The 10,754-nt window shown below is 35.0% G+C and overlaps 1 non-coding gene across 1 annotated transcript; it reads left to right on the top strand.

Annotated features, from left to right (window-relative positions):
* The first annotated feature begins 2,039 nt into the window (after positions 1-2,039).
* On the top strand, positions 2,040-2,147 carry LOC148548057 (small nucleolar RNA R71). Its single transcript, XR_015897946.1, has one exon. It is a non-coding gene; the product is annotated as a small nucleolar RNA R71 (small nucleolar RNA).
* The last annotated feature ends 8,607 nt before the right edge of the window (positions 2,148-10,754 follow it).

The following is a 10,754-nucleotide window of genomic DNA, read 5'->3' as shown; positions in this document are numbered from 1 at the left end:
TTTAACACCACTTCCATGCTCTGTTCTGGTGTTAAACGCCAGTCTGGTGCTTGTTTTGGTGCTTAACGCCAGCTTGATGCTTCTTTCTGGCGTTAAACGCCAGTTTGATGCTTCTTACTGGCGTTTAAATGCCAGTAAGTTCTTCCTCCAGGGTGAGCTATTTTTTAATACTATTTTTCATTCTGTTTTTGATTTTTCAGTAGTTTTTGTGACTCCACATGATCATCAACCTAAAAAAACATAAAATAATAGTAAAAAATAAATAGATATAATTAAATAACATTGGGTTGCCTCCCAACAAGCGCTTCTTTAATGTCAATAGCTTGACAGTGAGCTCTCATGGAGCCTCACAGATATTCAGAGCATTGTTGGAACCTCCCAACACCAAACTTAGAGTCTGAATGTGGGGGTTCAACACCAAACTTAGAGTTTGGTTGTGGCCTCCCAACACCAAACTTAGAGTTTGACTGAGAGGGCTTTGGTTGACTCTGCAGTGAGAGAAGCTTTTCATGCTTACTCTCCATGGGTACAGAAGAAGATCCTTGAGTTTTAAACACAAGGTTGTCCTCATTCAGTTGAAGGACCAATTCTCCTCTGTCCACATCAATCACAGCTCTTGCTGTGGCTAGCAAGGGTCTTCCAAGGATGATGGATTCATCCTCATCCTTCTCAGTGTCTAGGATTATGAAATCAGCAGGGAAGTAAAGGCCTTCAACCTTTACTAGCATGTCCTCTACTAGTCCATAAGCTTCTTTTCTTGAGTTGTCTGCCATCTCTAATGAGATTCTGGTAGCTTGCACCTCAAAGATCCCAAGTTTCTCCATTACAGAGAGTGGCATTAAGTTTATTCCTGATCCCAGGTCACACAGAGCCTTCTCAAAGGTCATGGTGCCTATGTTACAGGAAATTAGGAATTTACCAGGATCATGTTTCTTTTGAGGTAATTTCTGCCTATCCAATGCATTTAGTTCATTGGTGAGCAAGGGAGGTTCATCTTCCCAAGTCTCATTACCAAATAATTTGGCATTCAGCTTCATGATTGCACCAAGGTACTTAGCAACTTGCTCTTCAGTAATGTCTTTATCCTCTTCAGAGAATGAATACTCATCAGAGCTCATTAAGGGCAGAAGGAGATTCAATGGAATCTCTATGGTCTCTAGATGAGCCTCAGATTCCTTTGGTTCCTCAAAGGAAAACTCCTTATTGGTTACTGAGCGTCCCAGGAAGTCTTCCTCACTAGGATTCACGTCCTCCTCCTCCTCTTTGGGTTCAGCCACACCAAGTAAGGTAATGGCCTTGCACTCTCTTTTTGGATTCTCTTCTGTATTGCTTGGGAGAGCCCTAGGAGGAGTTATAGTGACCCTTTTACTCAGCTGGCCCACTTGTGCCTCCAGATTTTTAATGGAGGACCTTGTTTCATTCATGAAACTTATAGTGGCCTTAGATAGATCAGAGACTATATTTGCTAAGCTAGATGGATTCTGCTCAGAATTCTCTGTCTGTTGCTGAGTGGATAATGGAAAAGGCTTGCTATTGCTAAACCTGTTTCTTCCACCATTATTAAAGTCTTGTTGAGGCTTTTGTTGATCCTTCCATGAGAAATTTGGATGATTTCTCCATGAGGGATTATAGGTATTTCCATAGGGTTCCCCCATGTAATTCACCTCTGCTATTGCAGGGTTCTCAGGATCATAAGCTTCTTCTTCAAAAGATGCCTCTTGAGTACTGTTGGATGCAGCTTGCAATCCATTCAGACTCTGAGAAATCATATTGACTTGCTGAGTCAATATTTTATTCTGAGCCAATATGGTATTTAGAGTATCAATTTCAAGAACTCCCTTCCTCTGAGGCGTCCCATTACTCACAGGATTCCTTTCAGAAGTGTACATGAACTAGTTATTTGCAACTATGTCAATGAGTTCCTGAGCTTCTACAGGCATTTTCTTTAGGTGAATGGATCCACCTACAGAATGGTCCAATGACATCTTTGATAATTCAGACATACCATCATAGAATATATCCAGGATGATCCATTCTGAAAGCATGTCAGAAGGACACTTTTTGGTCAGTTGCTTATATCTCTCTCAAGCTTCATAGAGGGATTCACCTTCTTTCTGTTTGAAGGTTTGAACATCCACTCTAAGCTTGCTAAGCTTTTGAGGGGGAAAGAACTTGGCTAAGAAAGCCGTGACCAGCTTATCCCAAGAGTTCAGGCTATCTTTAGGTTGAGAGTCCAACCATATTCTAGCTCTGTCTCTTATAGCAAACGGGAAAAGCATAAGCCTGTAGACCTCGGGATCAACCCCATTGGTCTTAATAGTCTCACAGATTTGCAAGAATTCAGTTAAGAACTGAAAAGGATCTTCTGATGGAAGTCCATGAAACTTGCAATTCTGTTGCATCAGAGAAACTAATTGAGGCTTTAGCTCAAAATTGTTTACTCCAATGGCAGGGATTGAGATGCATCTTCCATGTAAATTGGAATTTGGTGCAGTAAAGTCACCAAGCATCTTCCTTGCATTGTTATTATTTTCGGCCATGTCTCCTTTTTTTTCGAAAATTTCTGTCAGATTTTCTCCAGAGAGTTGTGCTTTAGCTTCCCTTAGCTTCCTCTTCAGAGTCCTTTTAGGTTCAGGATCAGCTTCAACAAGAATGTACTTATCTTTGTTCCTGCTCATATGAAAAAGGAGAAAACAGAAAAGAAAATATGGAATCCTCTATGTCACAGTATAGAGATTTCTTTATGTGAGTAGAAGAAGAAAGGAATAGGAGAAGAGAAATTCGAACACCAAGAGGAAGAGAGGGTTCGAATTTTGAGATGAAGAGAAGTGTTAGTAAATAAATAAAATAATTAGAAAGAGATGAGGGGGAGAGAATTTCGAAAATTAAATAATTAAAATAAAAGTATTTTTGTTTTTAATTTAAAATTAAAGTTAAAATTCGAAAATAAGAAAAGAAATAAAATTAAAATTAAAATTTAAAATAATTAGTTAATTAAAAAGAAATTTTGAAAAAGAGGAAGCTGATTTTTGAAAATTAGAGAGAGAAAATTAGTTAGGTAGTTTTGAAAAAGATAAGAATCAAACAAGATAAGATTAATTGAAAAAAAAGATTTGAAAATCAATTTTGAAAAGATAAGAAGTTAGAAAAGATTTTGAAATTAATTTTGAAAAAGATGTGATTGAAAAGATATGATTGAAAATCATTTTGAAAAAGATTTGAAAAAGAAATTAAAAAGATTTGATTTTTGAAATCAAAGTTGATTACTTGACTAACAAGAAACTTGAATATATGATTTTAAAATTTAAAGATTGAACCTTTCTTAATAGGCAAGTAACAAACTTAAAAATTTTTGAATCAATCACATTAATTGTTAGTAAAGATTTTGAAATTATGAACAAGATAAGAAAAATATTTTTGAAAATCAATTTGAAATTTTCGAAAATCATAAAAGAAAAATGAAAAAGATTTAATTTTTGAAAAAGATTTGAAAAAGATAGAATTTTTAAATTGGAAATTTGATTTGACTCATAAGAAACAATTAAATTTAAAAACTTTTTGAAAAAGTCAACTCAAATTTTCGAAAGTTTATGAGAGAAAAAGGGAAAGATATTTTTTTTATTTTTGAATTTTAATGAAGAAAGAGAAAAACATAAAATTGATGCAAAACATAAAAATTTTGGATTAAAATAAAAGATGCATGCAAGAACACTATGAGTGTCAAGATGAACACCAAGAACACTTTGAATGTCAAGATGAACACTAAGAACTTATTTTTGAAAATTTTTAAGAAAAGTAAAACATGCAAGACACCAAAATTAGAAATTTTCAATGTTGAGACATTAATAATTCAAAAATGCATATGAGAAACAAGAAAAGACACAAAACAAGAAATTTTAAAGATCAAACAAGAAGACATACCAAGAACAACTTGAAGATCATGAAGAATGCAATGCATGAATTTTCGAAAAATGCAAGAAAGAGATAAACATGCAATTGACACCAAACTTAAAAACTAACACAAGACTTAAACAAGAAACATTAAATTATTTTGGATTTTATGATTTTATTAAAATTTTTGGTATTTTTCAAAAATTATTTGGAAAAAGAAAAATAAGGATTTCAAAATTTCTAATGAGAATTCCAGGAATCATGCAATGTTAGTCTAAAGCTCCAGTCCAGGAATTAGACATGGCTTACTAGCCAGCCAAGCTTCCAGTGAAAGCACTGGTCCAAAACACTAGACATGGCCAATGGCCAGCCAAGTTTTAGCAGATATAAATCAGACATATAACAGCTGATTAGATGAGAATCCACGGACTCTTGTGATGATAAGTTGAAATCTCGGTCCAAAGGGTTAGACATGGCTTCACAGCCAGCCAGAATTCAACAGATCATCGTGAAACTCTAGAATTTGTTCTTAAAAATTCTGAAGCCATAGAATAATTTATTTTTGAAATTTTTTTTTGAAATTTTTCGAAAATAAAAAGTAAAAAGCTTAAACATAAAACAAAATTACCTAATCTGAGCAACAAGATGAACTGTCAGTTGTCCAAACTCAAATAATCCCCGGCAACAGCGCCAAAAACTTGGTGCACGAAATTGTGATCCTTAACAACGGCGCCAAAAACTTGGTGCTCGGAACGTAATTCACACACTTTGTCACAACTTCGCACAACTAACCAGCAAGTGCACTAGGTCGTCCAAGTAATAAACCTTACGTGAGTAAGGGTCGATCCCACGGAGATTGTCAGCTTGAAGCAAGCTATGGTCACCTTGTAAATCTCAGTCAGGCGGATTTAAATGGTTATAGAGTTTTAATAATTAAAAGATAAATAAAACGTAAAATAAAGATAGAGATACTTATGTAATTCATTGGTGAGAATTTTAGATAAGCGTATAGAGATGCTTATTTCCTTCTGAATCTCTGCTTTCATCCAATCCTTCATACTCCTTTCCATGGCAAGCTGTATGTAGGGCATCACCGTTGTCAATGGCTACTTCCAATCCTCTCAGTGAAAATGGTCCAAGATGCGCTGTCACCGCACGGCTATTCATCTGTCGGTTCTTGATCATACTCGAAAAGGATTCAGTAATCCTTTTGCGTCTGTCACTACGCCCAGCACTCGCGAGTTTGAAGCTCATCACAGCCATCCCTTCCTGGATCCTACTCGGAATACCACAGACAAGGTTTAGACTTTCCGGACCTCAAGAATGTCCGCCAATAGTTCTAGCCTATACCACGAAGACTTTGATCTCACGATCAGAAGGCTAAGAGATACACATTCAAGTTTGTTTGCATGTAGAACGGAAGTGTTTGTCAGGCACGCGTTCATAAGTGAGAATGATGATGAGCGTCACATAATCATCACATTCATCATGTTCTTGTGTGAGAATGAATATCTTAGAGAAGAAATAGGCTTGAATTGAATAGAAAAACAATAGTACTTTGCATTAATTCATGAGGAACAGCAGAGCTCCACACCTTAATCAATGGTGTGTAGAAACTCTACCGTTGAAAATACATAAAAACAAGGTCCAGGCATGGCCGAATGGCCAGCCCCCATAAAGGTCTAAGATAGCATAAAACTAATCAAAGATCAGATCCAAAGACGTAAATACAATAGTAAAAATTCCTATTTATACTAAACTAGTTACTAGGGTTTACAGAAATGAGTAAATGATGCAGAAATCCACTTCCGGGTCCACTTGATGTGTGCTTGGGCTGAGCATTGAAGCTTTCACGTGTAGAGGTCTTCCTTGGAGTTGAACGCCAGTTTGTAACCTGTTTCTGGCGTTTAACTCTGCTTTGCAACCTGTTTCTGGCGTTTAACTCTAGAATAGGGCAGAGAGCTGGCGTTGAATGCCAGTTTGTGTCATCTAAACTCGGGAAAAATATGGACTATTATATATTGCTGGAAAGCCCTGGATGTCTACTTTCCAACGCAATTGAGAGCGCGCCATTTGGACTCCCGTAGCTCTAGAAAATCCACTTTGAGTACAGGGAGGTCAGAATCCAACAGCATCTGCAGTCCTTCTTCAGCCTCTAAATCTGATTTATTTCAACCAGAAATTACCTGAAATCATAGAAAAACATACAAACTCATAGTAAAGTCCAGAAATATGATTCTTATTTAAAAACTAATAAAAATATACTAAAAACTAATCAAATCATACTAAAAATTATGTAAAAACAATGCCAAAAAGCGTATAAATTATCCGCTCATCACCGGCTCATTAGAAAGTTTATATGGCGAGCCCATATCAGAGGCACACTACCTTATCCGAGTTTAGTCACAGAACTGGCTCTCCCGGCTGGAGTACCATGGCTCCCAGATGATGAGTCACCACCAGTAGTCCACGGAAAGGAGAGAGTTATTCCGTGGGAAACTTGGGTGAGTGACAGACCACCAGCCCCGCATAGAGCTCAAGCTTCTACAGCAGCGGCATCTGGGCTGTCCCCTTCTTTAGCTGTAGCCGGACCTTCTACAGCACCATCTACATCTACTAGGCCGTCACCACCACCATCAGCACCCCAGCCGACTTACCGACTCGTACAACACCTCATAGAGCGCATGGACTGGAGTGAGCTGAGCGCTTGAGTTGGATGCTGGCATCACTGGGCGCCAAAATGCCCTCTGATTCCAACACTCTTTCTGACCCGTCTGAGGCGAAAGAGGAGGATCGGAAGGAGGAGGTTCAGCAGGCAGAGGCACCTACATAGATTCAGGCTCCCACAGAGCCACAGCCACAGCCACAGCCGAAGCCAGAGCCTCAGCCAGATGCAGATGTTGACCCTCTCACCCAGCCCGAGTTGTAGCATCGAGGACGATGCTTTCTTCTAGGTGTGGGGAGGTCACCGTCATCGGCAGGATCTCATTTTGGGTGACCATTTCAGACATTCTTGCTTTATTTTGTTTTATTTTTAGTATTTGTATTTTATTGTATATATTAGTTATTTTGGATACTTCTGTTTAGCTTGTTGCATTTTGCACTTTAGTTTGATTTACACTTTTAGTTTGATAGTGTGTATATATATATATATATATATAGTTATTTTAGTTTATTAGTTGATTATTGAGCATAGTTTACCCTTTTGCATATGAGAATTTGGTTTGATTGAAAAAAGGAAATTAAACTAAGGAATTTTTACCTTTCTCAATCACAACATTGTATTTAGGATACATATAATAAGCTTAGTCAAAATAATGAACTTTTTCAAGAAATTTACTTATAGGCACCCCCAATTGATTTGAAAAAAAATTTTAGAACTTGCTTGAATTACATATATTGTGGATCATATTTTTGAGCTAAGAACACAAGCATGTGAGTTTTGAGCCTAAAGTGTATGGAAACATCATATAACAACTTATTTTCATTCTTGTGTGCATTATTCTCTTTCTATGATTGTAATCTTTGATTTGTTTGATTCTATATGTCCATTGTTTTGTGTATATATACATTTATATGATTGAGGCCATTGTTCATTGAGCTTACTTACCCAAATAGCCTACCTTTTATCTTCCATTGTTAGCCAATTTTGAGCCTATGCTTAACCCATTTGTTCTTAATTTTAGCACATTACAAGCCTTAAGTAAAAAACAATAAATTTCCCTTGTTTGGATCTTTGATTAGTTTAGCCTTGTGAGAGTGCTGATCATTCAAGTTTGGGAGAGATGGAAACATTGGTTAGGATAAAATAGTGTTTTTGTATTTTTGTCAAAATTTTGGGAATTGGATACGTACTCATGCATTAAATGTTTAAACCATATGCATTGATGCTTTTGTATATATTTTAGTTTGGAAAAAAAGAAAAAAAATGATAAAGAAAAAAGAAAAAAATATAAAAAAGAAAGAAAAAGAAAAGTAATAAAAAGGGGACAAAATGCCCCAAAGTAGAGTTCAATAATATCAATGCATATAGGATGTGAATTGAAAAGAGAATGCATGAGTGTGTGAAAAAGTGAGGATTATGGGTAGTTAGGTTTGTTAGAATTTTATACGTTGTTATATAGGTTAGGTGGGAAGTTAAGTTAATCAAAGATTCAAATTCTAGTCCACTTGACCATATGCATCCTTACCTTGACCCTAGCCCCATTACAACCTATGGGAAAGTCCTCATGATATTTGTAAGCATACATGAAATAATTGTTGATTGTTAGATGAAAAACAAATCTTGGAAAGCATTATTAGGGGAGAATTGAGTGAATCAACCCTATACACTTGAGTGATTAGAGCGGATACACATCCGGTGAGGGTTCGATTGCTCAATTACATGTTTTCACCATGATCATCTCTTTTCTTGCAAGTTGTTAAAATTCTTTTCAATAACTCAATTCAATTGTGCATTTGATTTGATTATGATTGCTTTAGCCCTTATGCTTATATTGGTTCTCTTGGGAATTGATTTATTTTGACCAAGTAATTGCATCCATTTAGATAGGTTGCATGTAGGTAGATTGCATCTAGTTAGCTTGCATTCAATAAATGATGATACCCTTTGTCTCATTCTTGGTTTAGCATGAGGATATGCTTGGTTTAAGTGTGAGGAGATATGATAAACCCCAATTTTGTGGTTTATCTTGTGCTTAATTTAAGGGATTTTATCAACTTTTCTCATATTTATTCAATAAAATAGCATGGTTTTGTAATTCTTCCTTAATTTGTGCTTAAGGATAAAAACATACTTTTTAGGCCTTTAATTTGCTAGTTTTAATTCACCTTTGATTCCACTAGATGCCTTGATATTTTTGTTAGTGAATTCAGGTTGAAAAGGGCTACGAATGGATCAAAGGAGTGAAGAGAAAAGCATGCAAAGTGGAGAATTCATGGAAAATCAAGGATTTAGAGTGCATTCATCGACGTGCACGCGTGACAGACGCGCACGCGTGGAGATGAGGTCGCCAAGTGACGCATACGCGTGACATGACACATACGCGTGAGAAGCAAAACGCCAAGCAACGCGTACGCATGACCCATGAGTACGCGTCACAGCTTGCACGTGACCTCATTAAAGTAAAAATGCTGGGGGCGATTTCTGAGCTTTTCAGGCCCAAATACAACTGATTCCAGAGACTATTTCATGCAGAATTGAAGATTGGACAAGGGGAGAGCACTTAGATTAGTTATGATGAGCCTTTAGTTAGTTTTCTAGAGAGAAGCTCCCTCTTCTCTCTAGAATTAGGTTAGGATTAGGTTAAATTCTCTTAGATCTAGGGTTAATTTCTTGTCTTCATCTTGTTTTCTTTACAATTCCTTGTTGTGGTGTCTTGATTTTCCTATGTCTTCTTGTTAATTTCTCATTTTGGCCATTTTTATGTTGTGAACACTCTTGTCAATTTAAATTTCCTTTAATGCAATTTAAGATATTTCATGTAATTTTGCTTCCTTTAGTTGTTGTTGTTGATTTCTTATATTGGGTAGTAGTAGATTTCATCAATTCTTGCAATTTATAATGCTTTCCTTTTATACTTTCCAAGTGTTTGACAAAATGCTTGGTTGGATGTTAGAGTAGCTTTTTGAGCATTCTTGGCTTGGAAGGAGAGAAATTAGGCAATCTTGAGTCATTAATACCCAATTTAGATTTTTAATTTAGGGTTGTTAGTTAATATTATTTCTATTGACTCTAATCTCTTGCTAATTCAATTAGTAGGTTAATTAGGACTTTTGGATTGAGATTAACTAGTCTTATTTGACTTTCTCTCATGTGAAGATAATTTTGTACCTTCTTCCATTGTTAGAGATGACTAAATAAGATAAGCTCTTGATAAATATTGTATGATCATTAATGTCTAGGATAGAAAGCTTAACTCTCAACCCTTGCCATGAATGTCTCTCTTTAGTAATTGTTTCTTTAATTGTTTGATTTACATTTCTTGCACTCTTACCATCCCACCCCTTTTGATACCATAACCAATATAATACGCATACCTCACTGCAACTCCTTGAGAAGACGACCCGATGTTTAAATACTTCGGTTATTTTTATATTGGGGTTGGACTTGTGACAACCAAAACACTTTTTAAACTTTTATTTGAGGATCGATTATTGGTTTGGGCTATGCTCACAATGAAATTATTGTGCTAAATTCGGAACCGATATAAAAAATCGTACTTACATCAGAGACAAAAAAAATTTCGACCTATACCTTAAAGATCAAAATCATACTTCACCCTTATTAATACTAGTACCCCTAGTCAAGCATCTAATATTCATCAAATTAAATTTTTAATGATTATTTTTTATATGATACAAAAAATAAATTATACCTAGCTACAAAATCTATAAAGAGTATAGCTCGAATGAATTAATTTAGAATGTTCTCTATTTTTTATTTTAGTGTTTGAATTTTCACTAAAATTATGTGAGAGTGATAAAAAATTTGTTAGAAAAATAAAAATTCAAATCAAATAATGTAACCACAATTTTCGTTATATATAGGTATAGATAAAATAATATCTTTTTTTTATTAAAAAATATTTAAATAATTTTTTGATATTTAATTAAAAATTTGACATTTTATGATATTATGATAAAAACTTTTTTGATAAAAATAATATTAAAAGTATAAACAAAAATAAATTAAACGAAACAATAAAAAATAAATAAATGATATATATTATAAAAAATATTTAATATTAATAATTCTATTTATATTTAAAAGCTTAAGCTTGACTTTAAATAATTAGATTATTATTAGTTATTATTATTATTTATTTTAAATTTATATAATACAATAATTTTTATCATTGTAT

Source organism: Arachis ipaensis, chromosome B8 (genome assembly GCF_059453495.1).
Source record: "Arachis ipaensis isolate K30076 ecotype BB chromosome B8, ASM5945349v1, whole genome shotgun sequence".
Classification (NCBI taxonomy): domain Eukaryota; kingdom Viridiplantae; phylum Streptophyta; class Magnoliopsida; order Fabales; family Fabaceae; genus Arachis; species Arachis ipaensis.
This window is presented reverse-complemented; position numbering and strand designations above follow the sequence as displayed.